The sequence below is a fragment of the Suncus etruscus genome, chromosome 9 (genome assembly GCF_024139225.1).
Source record: "Suncus etruscus isolate mSunEtr1 chromosome 9, mSunEtr1.pri.cur, whole genome shotgun sequence".
NCBI classification, from domain to species: Eukaryota; Metazoa; Chordata; class Mammalia; order Eulipotyphla; family Soricidae; genus Suncus; species Suncus etruscus.
Genome location: NC_064856.1, coordinates 27,306,106 through 27,323,538, shown reverse-complemented (window position 1 = coordinate 27,323,538; position 17,433 = coordinate 27,306,106). Strand labels below are relative to the sequence as shown.

General features: G+C 43.7%; 1 pseudogene; it reads right to left on the bottom strand.

Annotated features, from left to right (window-relative positions):
* Window positions 1-3,473: 3,473 nt before the first annotated feature.
* Window positions 3,474-3,569, bottom strand: LOC126019241 (uncharacterized; annotated as a pseudogene).
* Window positions 3,570-17,433: the final 13,864 nt, after the last annotated feature.

The window sequence follows — 17,433 nt, the reverse complement described above, 5'->3', positions numbered from 1 at the left end:
GAAAAATGGGCCAGAGAGATAGCATGGAGGTAGGGCATTTGCCTTGCATGCAGAACAACGGTGGTAAGCAGGAGTAACCCCTGAGCACTGCCGGGTGTGGCCCAAAAACAAGAAGAAGAAGAAGAAGAAGAAGAAGAAGAAGAAGAAGAAGAAGAAGAAGAAGAAGAAGAAGAAGAAGAAGAAGAAGAAGAAGAAGGAGGAGGAGGAGGAGGAGGAGGAGGAGGAGGAGGAGGAGGAAGAGGAGGAGGAGAAGGAGGAGGAAGAGGAGAAGAAGACAAAGAAGAAGAAGAAAAAGATGAAGAAGAAGAAGTAGGAGGAAGAGGAGGAGAAGACAAAGAAGAAAAAGATGAAGAAGAAGAAAAAGATGATGAAGAAGAAGACAAAGAAGAAGAAGGAGGAGAAGAAGAAGAAGAAAAGAAGAAGAAGAAGAAGAAGAAGAAGAAGAAGAAGAAGAAGAAGAAGAAGAAGAAGAAACTTAACAAGAAAAATACATCAAATCCCATCTAAATATTGGGATAAGAATGAATAGATATTCCCCAAAGAAGAAATACAGATGGCCAAAAGGCACATGAAAAAAAAATGTGAGCCCAGAGAGATAGCACAGGGGCGTTTGCCTTAAAGCAGCTGATCCAGGACCTAAGATGGTTGGTTCAAATCCCCGCATCCCATATGGTCCCCTGTGCCTGCCAGGAGCTATTTCTGAGCAGATAACCAGGAGTAACTCCTGAGCACCACTGGGTGTGGCCCAAAAACCAGGAAAAAAAGAAAAAAAATGCTCCACATCACTAATCATCAGAAACATGCAAATCAAAACAATAAGATACTATCTCATGCCACAAAGACTGGCACATGTCACAAAGAACAATCAGTGCTGATGGGGATGTAGGGAGAAAGGAACTTCATCTGACTGCCTTGTGAATTTTTCTGTCATCACCATGCAACCTTCAGACCTGCCAGGTCATAGGGGCTGTAGGAGCCGGGCCTAGCTGAGAAAGTCTTCACCATCCCCACACCAACTCTAGGACTTCACAATATGAAGATTCCTCAAAAAAAATGGAAATTGAGCTCCCATATGATCCAGCTATTCCACTCCTAGGGATATACTCTAGGTACACAAAAACACAATACAAAAATGCCCTCTGCATGCCTATGTTCATTGTAGTGCTATTTACAAGACCCAGAATCTGGAAATAACCCAGATGTCTGACAATATATGAATAGCCAAAGATACTGTGGTACATATACACAATGGAATACTATGTAGCTATCAGGAAAAAAGAAATCATGAAGTTTTTCTATACATGGATGGACATGTATGCTGAGTGAAATGAGTCAGAGGGAGAGAGAGAGACACAGAATAGTCTCACCTATCTGTGGGATTTAAAAAAAATAAAAGATAATATGATAATAATACCCAGAGACAATAGAGATGAGGGCTGGAAGGATCGGCCCATGATATGAAATTTACCACAAAGATTGGTGAGTGCAGTTAAAGAAATAAATACACCAACAACTATCATGAAAATGGTAGCGAGTGAGAGAAATAGAATGCCTCTCTCAAAGACAGGCAGCAGGTGGGGGAGGAGAGAGATGGGAAGCATTGGTAGTGGGAAGGTTGCACTGGTGAAAGGGGTGTACTTTTTGGGGGGCACACCAGTGACTCTCAGGGGTTACTCCTGGCTATGCACTCAGAAATTGCTCCTGGCTCAGGGGACCATATGGGATGCCAGGGGATTGAACCAAGGTCCATTCTAGATTGTCTGCATGCAAAGCAAATGCCACCCTGCTGTACTATCACTCTGACCCTGAAAAGGGTATACTTTTTATAACTGAAACCTAACTACAAACATGTTTGTAACCAGGATGCTTAAATAAAGATATTTTTTTTAAAAAAAGAAAAGAAAACTCCAAACTCTGAATTTCTGAGTCAGATCAAAAGGCCAGGCTGCAGGGATCAGGAAGGATGGGAGAGGACAGGGAAACCCCACCCTCCCGGTTTCTGCAGCCTCGTGGGTTTTCCTCTGGGATCCCCAGTGACTCTTAATTCAATGTTTCACCATCCCTTACCTCAGAGTCCTATCTCCTCTTCCTCATCCCCCCCCCACCTCTTTTCTTGCATTTCTCCTCAACCACCTATCTGATCTGATCACAACCCTTTGAGTGCCAGAAAGATGAGTAAGAAGCTTGTCTTGCCAGCAGCTTAGCCCCCTTTCCATCCCAGCCACTGCCAGGAGTGATCCTTCAGCAGAACCAGGAACACCAATACAACCCCCAAAACAAATTCTTTGAGTACCTCTTTTCAGGATGCTCAGGGTGACCAAACCCTTTTTTGTTGTTTTAATATAAAGTAAAAAGTCCTAGAGTTGGTGTGGGGATGGTGAAGCCTTTCTCAGCTAGGCCCCACTCCTGCAACCCCCTACGGCCTGGCAGATCTGAAGGTTGCATGATGACGGCAGAAAAATTCACAAAGCATTCAGATGAAGTGCCAGGAATCAGCCATCTTTATTTCACAGTCCTAACATGGCTGCTATGCTAGCCTTTTCCAAGCAGCCACTTCTCTGCTCCTTCTCTGGCTCTCTCTGCCTCTGTCTCCCTTTCAGCTGCTTCTCCAGGCTTCCTTGCTGACTGACTGACTCCCTTTCCTGATGATGCTGCTGCTTCTTTGCTGATGCTTCTTTGCTGATGCTGAATCTCTGTTGAATCTCGCTGTTGATTCTCACTTCTGCCACACATCTCTCTAATTCTCCTATATCTCTCTCTCCCACCAAGTCAGCCTCCTCCACCAGCCCATCCCAGGTGTAGGCAGTTCTGATCATTCAAGTGGGATAAATAAGAAGTTGGGGGAGTGGATACCACACTTTTAGGCTGAGCCCCAGCTTGGACTCCACACTCCCTGCCTGCTGTGCTCTCCCAAGGTACATTAACTTGGCCACAGTCACCTTCTCTTTACTTTCCAAGCACACCAGTCTCCACTGTCTCCCTGTTTTCCTTCTTTCCTTCCCTTTCCTTTCCTGAAACCAATTTAGGTTCAGCCTTCTCTTTACTTTTTGAAGTTTTTTTTTTTCTGTTTTAAACTTATTTATTTATTTATTTATTTATTTATATTCATTTAAGAAGCAATAGTTACTGTGGTGGGTGGGATGGAGTGGTGAATGGTAGGGTGGGAAGCAAAGACTGGGGAACAGCTCTAAGGCTCTCAGGAGTGCAGTGCCCACCATTGTCCAGAGGTTCATGATTCAGGATTTATTTGATCCCACCGCCATTTGAGATGAGCCACATCTCAGGTGCTATGTCTCAAAGATCAACTACATTAAACTTGGTTTAAACCCATTTCGTGGAGATATGGATCTTCTGGTGACCGGGAAACTTGAATTTGGTTTAGACCAGAACCTCAATCACATGTTCCTTGTTCTGGTCGAAGTCTGAGGTTGGGGCCAGTATGAAAGCAGATGGGACGTCCACAGGAAATGGCTATATGTCTCCAAGGTCCCTTGTAGCCCATTCAAGCCACCGGCACTGCACACCAGGCCCCCAGGGGCAGAGAGCATGGTTGGCTTGATTGGCTGCACTTTCTCTTTACTTTTTAAGAGTTTTTTTTATTATTAAGATTCTATGATTTACAGTACTGTCAATGATAGTTTCCCACGTAAATAGTTCTACCACCATAACCACAACCAGGTAAATCTACCTTCTTCCCGAAAGACTCCAACGCCCCTCCCTTTCAAACTCCTCCCTACCAACTTTCTTATGTGGATCAGTTCTCCCTTTGTGGTACCTTTGATTCTTTGTTGCAATACTGCTTCCTGTCATCTATCCTAAAACACAAAAGCATCAATTTAAAAAGATATATGCACCACTATGTTCATTGCAGCATTTACTACAGGAGCCAAGAAATAGAAACAGCCCAAATGTCCAACTATGAGTGAATGGATAAAGAAGTTATGGTATATATACACAGTGGAATATTATGTAACTTTAAGAAACAACAAAATCTTGCAATTTGTCTCTAAGTGGATGTAATTTGAGGATATCATGCTAAGTAAAGTCAATCAGGTACAAAATTATCTTCCTCAGGGGCTGGAGTGATAGTACAGTGGGTAAGACATTTGCCTTGCATACAGTCAATCTGGGTTCAATGCCTGGCATTCCATATGGTTCCCCAAGCCTACCAGGAGAAATTATCACGTACAAAGTCAGGAGCAACCTCTGAGCACTGCTGGGTGTGGCCCCAAACAAACAAAAATGATCTTCTTCATAGGTGAGACTTAAAGACCCCCACCCTCCTCTTTAATGAAGCTTCCTCTTTACTTTCAAAACAGAGAAAGACACTGCACCCCACCAAAGCCATTCCCTGTGTTCCTCCTTGCCTGGCCACAAGGTCTGGTGCATTTCTTGAAGACAAGACTGAATCTCTCCCTACTCAGGGCACCTAGTAGGACACATTTAACAAAAGAGAAAATAAGGGTGTTTTTTTTTTTTTCTTGTTCTTTTTCTTGATTTCTGGGCCATATTTCTGGCCCAGGAGACCATATATGATGCTAGAATTGAACCAGTTGTATGCAAGGCAAATGCCTTAACTCTGTACTGTCTCTCTAACCCAGTAACTTCTCATTCTTAACACACCTTTATGATCACAAGAAGGATGTGTAGGGAGAAGAGACAGCAATGCAGACCTTCCCAGCACCGCCCTGAAGCGGATGCAAAGACACCGATAATCCAGAAACACTTGAAATCGGAGAATTTCCTGAAAGCCACTCAAACATACCAGGGATAAAGTGAATATTAAAACATCTTTTTCTTCTCCACCCCCCTTTTGGAGAAACAAACGCAGTCTTCATTCCTTTGGGAGGAGAGGGAGGCGTTACAATAATAACTTTGGCCGTTACTTATTCTTTATTTGCTTGATTCCAAAATTGGGCCCTTCACAAAGCTGCCTTGGGAGGCAAGTACACAGAATTAAAACATTAATTATATTATATAAAACATATCATAGCAGCAATTAAAGTCGCTTAAATTAATGTGTGAAAGAATAAATAGTAGCCTCCGGTTGCCCCATGGGGAGAAGACCAGAGAAGATAAAAGAAAGATATTTTAGTAGCTGCAGATCCTGAGCAGACGTGTGCAGCCTGGCACAGACCCAGGGAAGGCACAGAATCTTTTTGGACCCAAAAGAATAAGCTAAAAAGATGATTTCTGGGAAGGGAGTCAAGAGTTCAGCACTCCATCAAGAGGGGAGCTATGGCAGGTTCATTGAAAGGAGTATATCAAAGAATATTCAAGAGTAGTGATTCGGGAATTGGAACTAACAGAGAAAATGGTTTTGGGGAAGCAGGGGATGATCTCAGGGCTAGGTATATAGATGTGAAGCAGTCAAGTTCGGAAAGTGCCAGCAGGGGGCCAGAGAGATAGCATGGAGGTAAGGTGTTTGCCTTGCATGCAAGGTTCAAATCCCAGCATCCCATATGGTCCCCCGACCCTGTCAGGAATGATTTCTGAGGGTAGAGCCAGGAGTAACCACTGAGCACTGCCGGGTGTGACCAACCCCCCCCCCCAAAAAAAAAGTGCCACCAGAAGCTAGAGAGATAGTACAGCAGACCCAGGTTCAAACCTTGGAGCCCCATGTGGTTCTCTGAGCCTGCCACGAGTGTCCCCCCAGATGTGTTACTTCTAGGATTGAAGCAACTCCCCAGAGTTAATATTCCTAAAATGCCTAAGGCCTCAGGGCCATGCTCAGGAATCACTCGTGGGACTCTTTGGGTGACAGGGACTGAAACAGGGTCCACAGCATGCAAGACAAGATGTTCTATCTCTCTGGCCCCCAAAGCATATTTCTATAATATTTTCATTTCTGCCTTAATTGGAAAGGCCTGCCTTTCTCACTGCCCATCTCCACTTTCATTTGCTGCCCCAACACTCTATGCACCCTGCTTTTACATGTGCCTGAAAAGCCTCTTATAGCTCCTTTCATGGAACTAGCTCCTTCTCACCCATTAGGGCTCAATTCAGGTACCTCTACACCAAAAGTCCTCTTTAACAGCCCCTCTGGAATGTGCAACCAACAACCCCTGACACCTTCTTCTGCCTAGACCTAAACAAGACTCTAGCACTGCCACACTGGATTTCAATTATTCTCTTGATTCCTATAGAGGCCACTCAAGTGGATGGGGTGTAATTATGCAGCATCCCCTAATCTCTGCCCTCAGGCATGATGAGCTGAAGGTTTTATCCATCCCTTCAAGACTTCCCTGACAGATTGCATAGTTCCCATCACTCTCTGTTGTGAAAGCTCCATCCTTGAAAGCTTTATTCTTAGAGTCAATTTAGATCTCATTTTATCTTCCCTCTAACTCATTCAAGGTTGACCTGAGTGGGAACACTGCCTACTTAGGTAAACTGGCAGTGGGGAGGCTGGGAGAGCGACAAGCCCTGCAGCCTCCTTTATTCAAATTGGAGAAGAGCAAATGTCAGTAATTTTTGCTCACCCTTCACTAGTCCCCTCTGTAAGTAAGGTAGTTCTGCTTCCCTGCTCAACCAGCCACAGCAAGCTACCAGACTCAGGCTTCTCCTGGGACTACAGCACTGAGGTTCTTTGCTTTGTTTTGTTTTGTATCGTTTTGCTTTTGGTTTTTGAGCCATTCAGGTTTCACTCCTGGCTCTGTACTCAGAAATTACTACTGGTGGTGTGCAGAGGAACATATGAAATGCCAAAGATGGAGCAAGGGTCAGATGTGTGCAAAGCAAGTGTCTAACCTGTTGTACTATTTCTCCAGTCCCAGCATGCAGTTCTTATGGCTTTTTCTACCTTCTCTATTCACTATTCCTTAACATCCAGATCAAGCTTGAGTTTGAAGAAATAATAGAGCATAGAGAATGTTTGTCTTGAACGCCATCTTTTAGGAACTGAAAAGACAGTACATCAGGTAGAGCTCTTGCTTTTCATATGGATAACCTGGGTTCAATCTCCAGTACTCTATATGATCCCTCAAGCTTCACCAAGGTCACCCTTGAGCCCAGAGCCAGGAATAAATCCTGAGCACAGCTGAGTGAGGCCCCCAAACCCAAGAGACAAACAGTAAAACCCAGCTCAAGCTTGAATTCTCCTACCTTTCCCTGCCACCTGAGGTGCTCAGACTGATTAGAAAGCTGGCCTATCAGAATGCTTAGCTAACTACTACCAGGTCCGCTTGACCCACAGGAACTCAACATTTCCTCACTCATCTCACATCTCCTGGGATCAGATAGCAAAGGAATACTATTAACAAGTCCACTGTTAAGTAGACCCCCATTGGACAATAGTATCCTAACATCTGCACCATTCAACATCTGTGGATGGCATCCTCTTAGTTAAAAAGGAGTCACTGTCATCTACCATAAACTCTCTACTTCACAATAAAATGAAATAACCCCACCCTTTGGAGGATTTTAATCTCAATAAGAGTGTCTAATGCCAATTGGATAGGCTCCTTCCACACCTCTGCCCAGCGAGACTGTTTTCAAAGACAGACAGACAGACACAGACACACACACACACACACACACACACACACACTTTCCAAGCTTTAGAGTCACCAGGGCAGCTATTAATGGTCTCACAGACTGGCCATTTATTCAATACCATATCACTCTCCAGCCGGCTCCCAACAGGTGAAACTTTAAGTTAACAGAGATTTCAGTTAACAAATCAACACTCAATAGGTACCTGAAGAATAGATATGGGGCAGGAGGATAGCCAATCAGTAGGCAGATACCCTCAGCACCTTTACAGTATATAACTGTGACAGCATCCTATTCTATTTTTGTCCACATTTCCCTCTACATCTGAAAGACCCTAAATTGGGCCAGAGAGATAGTACAGTAAGTAAGAGGCTTGCCTTGCATGTAGTTGACTTGGGTTTGGTTTCCCTCAAGCACTGCCAGGAGTGATTCCTGAGCACAAAGCCAGGAGTTACCTGTGGGTACTGCCAAGTGTGGCCAAAAAAAAAAATTGGTGGGGTCACACCCAGCTGCGCTCAGGGACTACTCCTAACTCTATGCTCAGAAATTGCCCCTGGCAGGCTTGGGGGACCATATGGGATGCCGGGATTTGAACCACCATCCTTCTGCATGCAAGGCAAATGCCCCACTGCTGTGCTACCTCTCTGCCCCCCCCAAATTTTTTTTGGTGTTTGGGCCACACCCGGTGGCGCTCAGGGGCTACTCCTGGCTATCTGCTCAGAAATAGCTCCTGGCAGGCACAGGGGACCATATGGGATGCCGGGATTCGAACCAACCACCTTAGGTCCTGGGGTCAGCTGCTTGCAAGGCAAACACCGCTGTGCTATCTCTCCAGCCCCAAAAAATATTTTTAATTAAAAATTATTTCCTAGGGGCCAGAGAGATAGCACAGCAGCAGGGTGTTTGCCTTGCATGTGGCCGACCCAGGATGGACCTGGGTTTGATTCATTCACTCATATGGCCCCCAATCCTGCTAGGAGTGATTTCTGAGTGTAAAGGAGTAACCCCTGAGTGATACTGTGTGTGGCACCCCAAAATATCATGCCCTAAATAGTTTTATTCTATAATTGCCTAATGGCAAATATTTGTCATCTAGTTTATTCTTTCCTACTATTCTATCTTTGGTGGGTGCAGATTTTCAACCCTTAATTTTCTAATAACTAAATAAATTGCTTTACCCAAGGGAATATCCCAACCTTGGGGTTTTTGTTTGGGAGATGATTTCCCACATAAGGGCAAGGAAATTGAAGTTTTACTTGATCAGCTCAGCCCTGCATCAGTAAATCTTGGAGGGAAAGTATCTGACTCTCAGCTAGAATCCCAGGTTCATAGGAGCAGTTGGCTTTGGCTGCATGTAGGTCACAGTGCCAATTTGTTTTGTTTTGTTTTTTGGGGCCACACCTGGAGGTGCCCAGGAGTAATTCCTGGCTATTTGCTCAGAAATTGCTCCTAGCAGACACTGGGACCATATGGGATGCCGGGATTCGAACCACCATTGGTCCTGGGTTGGCCGTTTGCAAAGCAAACACCCTACCGCTGTGCTATCTCTCCGGCCCCCCACAGTGCCAATTCTTAACACACAGGGAATTAGAACTGGGCCAGGCCTGGAACCTGACCTGGCTCCTGGAGAGGAAAGTCATTCTAGCCTCTTCCACATGGAGCCAGACACAGTCAGCATGCCAAATAAGTCCATTGAGTCGATGTGGGATGTTGAAATAATAATAATAATAATAATAATAATAATAATAATAATAATAATAATAATAATGATAATAATATCATCATCATCATAATAATACCAAAAACATCATCTGAACAACTCATTCATACACTCCCATGGGGACCCTTCTCTCTGGCCAGACTTCCCAAGCCCAACTGTGGAGGGGGGGATATCTTTTCTTTTGGTTTAACAAAGTTGGTTGGGACTTATCAAAGGGGACTAAAAAATTCTCCCTAATCTCCCTCAGCTCATTCTTCTTTACTACTCTCTTTCTTGGCAAATGACACCTTCTCAAAACTGCTCCCCTTAACAAAAGTGAATGCCTCGGGGCTGAAAAGCTAGCACAGTGGTAGGGCATTTGCCATGCAAGCAGCCAATCCAAGATGGATGTTGGTTCGAATTCAGGCATCCCATATGGTCCCCTTTGCCTACCAGAGTGATTTCTGAGTGTAGAGCCAGAAGTAACCAGAGTGCCACCATGTGTGGCACTAAAAAAAACTAAAAAAAAAAAAAAGTGAATGCCTCCAGACTGAAAAGATAAAACAGTAGGTAGGGCACTTGCCTTGGCAAATAGCTAACCCAGGTGCGATCCCCAGCACCCAATTGGGTCCCCTGAGCCCCACCTGAAGTGATTCATGAGCACAAAACCAGGAGGTCCTGAGCACTGTCTACTCTAGTGTAACAAAAAAAAGTAAAGTGAATTCCTTCTTATATCAACTTATCTTTCTCACTGCTTTTCTTTCTGGTAGAACCTGTTCTATTGGTTCTTGTCCTTACCAACAATAGGAGACAGAGCTTATGTTCTTCAATAATATGTTATTGAATAATATATTATCTCTTTCTCTTTCTTCCTCTCTTCTCTTTTCTCCTCTCTCCCATTACACCTTTGGGGAAGCCAGCTGCCACCATAAGGATAGTCAGGTATATATACACATATGTACATATGCATTTATATGTATGTGTTCGAATATGTATATATGCATATGGATATTCATATGTGCATATGTATGTATACATATATGGTACAAATTTAAAACCAAATCTTTTTCATGATATCACAAAATTAAGTCAGTGTTTTGTATTACCACCTAATATCATATTCCATATACCTTCACATTTTTTCTTTCCCTGGAATATTGTAGATTTCCTAATTTAGATATAATATCTATTATTATAGTCTTTATAACTCTCCCTCTCCATGACAGCCTTAGTAAGAATCCTTCTACAAAGTTAAGGATGTTTGCTCAACTCATAAAGAATAACTATAAATTTTTCAGTATTTTTCTCAACAATGTATGATAGCTATCATTTGGATTGTAAACACACATCTGATTCATTTTCTTTTGTTCTGCTCTTTGTTTTGTGGCTATCCCTATTTGTACTCAGAGACTGTTGCTGGCAGGACAGAGGATCATGCAGTGCTGGGATCAAACTCAGGGCTCCTGCATTCAAAACCTGTGCTCCAGCCCTTTAAGCCATTTCCCTGGTCCAGTCATGCTAACTTTTAGTAACTATACAATATTAAACAATTGTCATAACCATTCTATCCAGGTCTTCCACTGCAAAGTATGCTGTAACAAAATGCATGCTTACATACATATATATTAAGGTATTTGTCCTTTTGTTGTTGTTTTGGGAGTCACACTAACAGTGCTCAGGGCTTACTCCTTGCTCTGCTTTCCTATCGCTCTTGGCATAGCTCAGGAAGATTATGCAGAATGCTGGGAATTGAACCTTGGTCACTTAAGTGCTATCTCTCCTGCCTTCAGGGTATTTTGTTTGTTTGTTGACCACAAATTGAACTTTGTTGATATTCAGCACTTGCTGCTTGCTCTGTGCTCAGGGATCACTGCTGGTGGGGCTCAGGGAACCACATAGGTACAGGAGATCAAACCTGGATCAGTCACGTGCAAGGCAAGTGCCTTGTCCACTGTACTAGTTCTCAGCCCCCATTCTTGAGTTCCTATCTCAGCCTTTATCCCTACAGTCCTAGTGTGTCTTTTCCCTAGGATCCAGCCCTGCTCCTGCCTGGATGTGTGTGTCTCAAAGGCCTTCCTGTTTGTAGGCTGGTTTAGAGTCCAGGTAGTACTTTTCCCAGTACACAATCCCTGCTCTCTCTCTCTCTCTCTCTCTCTCTCTCTCTCTCTCTCTCTCTCTCTCTCTCTCTCTCTCTCTCTCTCTCTCTCTCTCTCTCTCTCTCTCACACACACACACACACACACATCTTCCTGCTTGCCACAGTACTGGAATATGTAGCCTCTAAGAGAGCATAAGAATTAGTTATAAGATGTGACTGAGCCAGATCTTTTCATGCTGTCCATCAGGATTAGATGATTTGGAAAGAAATGTTGTTCACAGCTTTTGCTGTGAGACTGCAGAGCAATGCAGGAGTATCTTTGTGCATACAAAATGCACTCTGCATTCGGTAGACTCCATTAACTGCTATTGTCTAGACAGAGAGTTAAAAGTAGGAAGCAGAAGATAAAAGAATAGGCAAGTAGCAAGTTCTGTGTTGTGCTCCTGCCGAAATAGAAAGAGTCATTATTCTGATGCCATTAATGAGGATCTTGGGAAGGATCAAAGTTGTCCTGTGCCCTGCTAATCTAATGAAATGAAAGTGAGGTAATGGGATGTTTTATAACCATTCAGGATCTGAGAAGCTAGAAATTATCTCAGTGTGAACTTTAGAAAGGAATCAAGAACAATGGAAGCTATCTAGAAAAGGATCTCTATTCAGCTTTATTTATAGCAAGAATTCAGCTTGTCTTTCAGCCCAGGCATCACAAAAGAGTTTGTTTCACCTGTTACTTCCCATTTAAGGAAAGCACGCACCAGACATGGTTTTTCCCTTCCCTGGTGCAGTGCTTTCCTCTAAAAAAATTATTTGCCAAAAGGCCCGCTTAGCAAAGTCAATCATTTGATCCTTTGCGTGGATCATTGGCAGTAATTCCAACATGGCTGTAACATTACATTTTTCTCTCTATTTGGCCACTATAGAAATCCAGCCTCAGCTCTCCTACAAAGAAATGTCAGTACCAAAAGCCTGCCAAAAGTTCCCTGCTGGCTAGTTCATATAGCCTGGCGCCAACAGCTTGTTCTTCTGAGTCTAGCTCTATGATGGTAAACAATTATTTCCATCCCCCCTAAAATCTATTTTGCGGCTACTACATAAACATCCAAAATATCTGTCTCTCTCCTCCTGGTATCTTGAAAAACCTGCTTTTTGCTAACCATAAACATCCCCAGTTCTGGTTTCACTGCCCTCCAGCAGAGTTCTTTCTCACCTGAAGAACGGTCTTTTAATATGTAAATTCAAGGCTTGTTTCCCCATTGTATTGCTCTCCTGCTCTTTGAGGACACCTTGCATACCAGAGTTTGTGCTTATAAATGTCATCGGCTGAAAAATAAATTTGTCTCTCATCCCTTGGGCGAGAGAGTCCCCATACAATGCATTTTTGTGTGGTCTCATTTATTTCATATTTCATATTCGTCCACTCGCGCTAGAGCCACTTCTCTCTCCATGAAAGGTTCCCGGACCCCACGAAGGTTCTGCTTAGCAACACTAACCCGTCTGCAGCACACCTGGTTGGGAATATGAAAATTACTGGGCTTGTCACAGGCCTCTCTTTCAACATGTGCTTGCAAAAGGGAGATGTGGAGGGTGCTGAGCTGCTGGAGAGGAAGCAAAGAGAAATTAGAGAGAGAAATATAGAGCTCATAGAACTTCTTTTCCCTCTTCCCCCTCACCATTCTCTAGAGCTTATCTGTCTACTTTTGGGAGCCACAAGCTATATGGGATAGTTTACAATTTTAAGAGTAAAAAACAAAAATCAGAAAATCTACTATTTGGCTGCACAAATTTTATAGCAAATATTTAGTGGGATCCTGTAGCTAATAGCATAGCAATTGTCCATAGCAGTGTCCAATAGGACAATGTAGATGGAAGATGAACCCACCCTCAAGGGAAATTCTATTGTATTTACCTGATAGACACACAATTCAACCTATAAGTCTAGAAGGATCCACGCACAGGAAGGGGCAGCTCCAAACCTCTGATGTGCCTGGCTAGGGGAGTCTTAAAAGGCACACACACACACACACACACACACACACACACACAGAGTTGGGGAGGGCAGAAGGATCCTAGGTTTCCACTCAATCTTAGGTGAGAGTCTGCCTCTTTAATACTCTGCTTTCCAATATTCCTCATAAGAATGATTGATATCACTTTGACCATGGTAACACTTTGGCTGTTATGAAAAAGTACCTTGGGGTCCAGAGGGATGGCTCAGTGGTAGGGTGTTTGCCTTGCATGCGGCTGACCCAGGACGAACTGCGGTTTGATCCCCTGGCATCCCAGATGGTTCCCCAAGCCAGGAGCGATTTCTGAGCACAGGGCCAGGAGTAACCCCTGAGCGACAACGATGTGGCCTAAAAATATCCAAAAACAAAAACAAGGGGCCGGGTAGGTGGCGCTGGAGGTAAGGTGTCTGCCTTGCAAGCGCTAGCCAAGGAAGGACCTCGGTTCGATCCCCCGGTGTCCCATATGGTCCCCCCAAGCCAGGGGCGATTTCTGAGCACAAAGCCAGGAGTAACCCCTGAGCGTCAAACGGGTGTGGCCCAAAAACCAAAAACAAAAACCAAAAACAAAAACAAAAACAAAAGTACCTAATGATGTAATTCTTAAAATAGCCATGTAAGCTGTTATGCCCATTCTACAGAAGAGACCAAGGCTCTTATATAATAGATTGAGAAAAGCATCACCTAGAATCTAAACCAAACCACATGAGAAGACCTTTGAAATGAGGGACCCATTTGCGGAGCCCAAAAAGTCTCTGTGGTACATAATTCCAGGCCCATAGCAGGATGATTAATTTCTCACTCCACCTGTTTTATGTTTTTGAGCTACATCTCAAAGGCTTGGAGGACCATCTGGGGTGCCAGGAATCAAACCCAGGCAAACTCATGCAAAGCAAGCCTCTATTTGTTTTAGCTTTGGTTTTATGGCTCCCTGAGAAATTGGGTGGCAGGGATCATTTCCCATGCTGAGTGGAGCAAGTGGACACAGCACAGTTGGGTGACGCATGTGGCTGGCAAGATGGAAGTTCTGTACCATACAGTTGCTCATAGCAGACTCTAATCAGTCCTATATCTCTGCAGGCATTTCTCGGGTGACAAAGGTGGGTAGAGAATCATAGTAGACATAGTAGACAATCCCTCAAGGCTGCCACCTCTATTCTCCCTACTCCACTTAAGTCACCTACAATAGAACCTTTAATTAACTCCACAGGGGCACTTGGAGCCTGACTAGCATGGGTTTGAATTCTGACTATGTCACTTAAATGGAGAAAGAAAATAACTATAATCTCTCTGAATCTCAGTCTCCTCAAACCCAGATCAGCTCCCCGCAAGGCAAGCGTTCTACTCACTGTCCTATCTCTCCATCCTCTGGCTGTGTTCTTTATTTTGTTTTGTTTTGGGGCTACATCTGATAATGATCAGGGGTTATTCCTACCTATGAACTTCATAATTACTCTTGGCAGTCCTCAGTCGACCATATAGGATGCTGGGGATCAAGCCCAAATCAACTGCACACAATGCAAGCACCCTCCCCACTGATGTACTCACTCTAGCCCCTGACCATAATCTTTTAAGCATGATTCTTTAATTCTGTTTGTGTCTGTGTATGTGTTGTGCTATTCCTCTGACCATCTGGAGCAGCCTCTGGGCCCTTCTGAGAAAAAGAAGTGTTTGTAAATGCATAAAATATGATAGACGCAGTTACAAAGAAAACCAATTATCTTGAGATGCCGTCATCGAAATCTTAAAGAGACAAATGTGAGCTCCAGCACTGTGTGGTGTCTTTATTAATGGATTAAATAAGAAGATCTAGGAGCAAGTCTAAAATTTTCATAATTTCTAAAGCATGATGAGTGCAAACAATAATTCCAGACATCTGCAAAGCCTGTCATGTGCATTGAAGCCTCAGCGGGTGTGTTGGAGTCAACAGAACAGACTGCATACCACTCTTGACTACCTACATTAATATTTTTGTGGAGGAATGGTCCAATCAGGGTCAAAGAAAGATAGATGTGTATCCCATCTAACTTCATGAGTCTCAAGTTAAACATCCCTGCTCTACTATATAATTTATCTAGTACCCCTTTATACTTAGCTATGAATCCAAAGAAAGAATCTCTCCTCCTATTTTATTACATAAAATTACATGGGAAAATTAATTTCCAAACAGAAATACACAGCTTTACAAGAATAGATGACACATGGGTTGAAGCATGGGTCTTGCATGTGTGGAAGTCTGGTTCAGTCTCTGGCATGACATGGTCCCCTATGCAGCAGCTCTGAAAAGCTGCACCAAACACCAAGAATCCCCCACCAAGCAAAAACACTGCTCAGGACTTACTCCAGTCTCTGCACTCAGGAATTACTCCTGGCAGTGATCACAGTGTGTAGGCTTGAACCCTGGTCATGCAATAGTGCAAAGCAAGTGCCTTACCTGTTATCTCTCTCCAACCCCAACACATTGTCAACTTTTAAGATTCCCCCATAAATAATAATAAGTTAATAAATAAAAGGAAAGAGCTAAAAGAGGGAAGTACCAGAGCAATAGTACCATAGGTAAGGCACTTTACCTTGCATAAGGCTGACTGGGTTCAATCTCTGGCATCCCATATGATTCCCTGATCACCACATCAGGAGTAATTAATGAGCAGAGAGCCAGGAGTAACCCTGAGCATAGCCAGATGTAGCCCCACCAAAGAAAAGGAAGGGAGGTGGGGCCAGAGAGATAGCATGGAGGTATGTTGTTTGCTTTGCATGCAGAAGGACGATGGTTTGAGTCCTGGCATCCCATATGGTCCCCCAAGCCTTCCAGGAGCGATTTCTGATCACAGAGCCAGGAGTAACTCCTGAGCACTGCTGGGTGTGACCCAAAAACCAAATAAATAAATAAATAAACAAACAAATAAATAAAATTTAAAAAGGGAAGAGAAAAGGGAAGGAAGGAAAGGAGGGAGGGAGGGAAGGAGGGTGGGAGGGAGGGAGGGAGGGAGGAAGGAAGGAAGGAAGGAAGGAAGGAAGGAAGGAAGGAAGGAAGGAAGGAAGGAAGGAAGGAAGGAAGGAAGGAAGGAAGGAAGGAAGGAAGGAAGGAAGGAAGGAAAGAAGGGACAGTCTATGACTTGCAGGTTTGAGACCTTGAGACCTGCAGGCACAGAAGCTAAAGTGCTCAAACCCAATCATCACAATACCTACCACTGCCACATGGGGGAAGAAAACTAGATTTTCTTTTTCTTTCTTTTCTTTTTCTGGGTGTGAATATAAGGCAATCTCATAACACCCATCTTCCGATCCACTAAGACTTGTAGGGCCAGTGAGATAGTTCAATGGGCTGAGGACATGCTTTGCATGTAGATGATTCCATCCCAAGCAGCACTGACATGGGAGCAGCGGTCAAGAATCACCACAAATGACCACAAACATAAAACAAACAGGACTTTGCAAATAGTGCATTAATCCCCATAGTATGCTTGATATAAGAAAGGTGGAATATCTTTACCCATGATGCACTGGGTGACCGACCATTCAGGGGAATACTGGCAGATCCTGGGGAGTAGGGTGGTAGGGGATTAAAAATCCTGTGGAGCTAAGCAACAGGCCCATCTGCTCACCACTCCTGTCTCCCCAGATGGCCCTATCAGTCAGGGACTCCTATAAAACAACCATGGAGTCATGAATGATTTCTTGGCCAACTCACGCAATTTCTTTGGGGATTAGAAATTAGAGAAATCAATCCCTTTGTTGGAAAAAGATGTTTTTTTTTTTATAAATAAGCTGTTGCAAGGAATTCTAGTCAAAATAGCCTGAAAAGGACACAGCCTCACTTCGGCATATTTCTGCCAAAAATATAATCAAACAGGGAAGAAACATCAAATGAACCTCTCAAAGGGGTCTTCCATAAATAAATGGCCTGGAGTCTTCAAAAATGTCAAGGTTAGGACAGAGAAATATTACAACATTTTAAGGCTCTTGCCTTGCCACAGCCAATCTAGTTTTGATCCTGGCACATCATACTCCTTGGCTTGCCAAGAGTGACCTCTGAGCACACAAGATGAGTTCCCCAAAAAGTCAAGGTTGTGAGGGGTTAGGGAATTAAGTGATAGAGTGCTTGCATGAGGCCCTGGGTTCTGTGTCCCCAATCACAA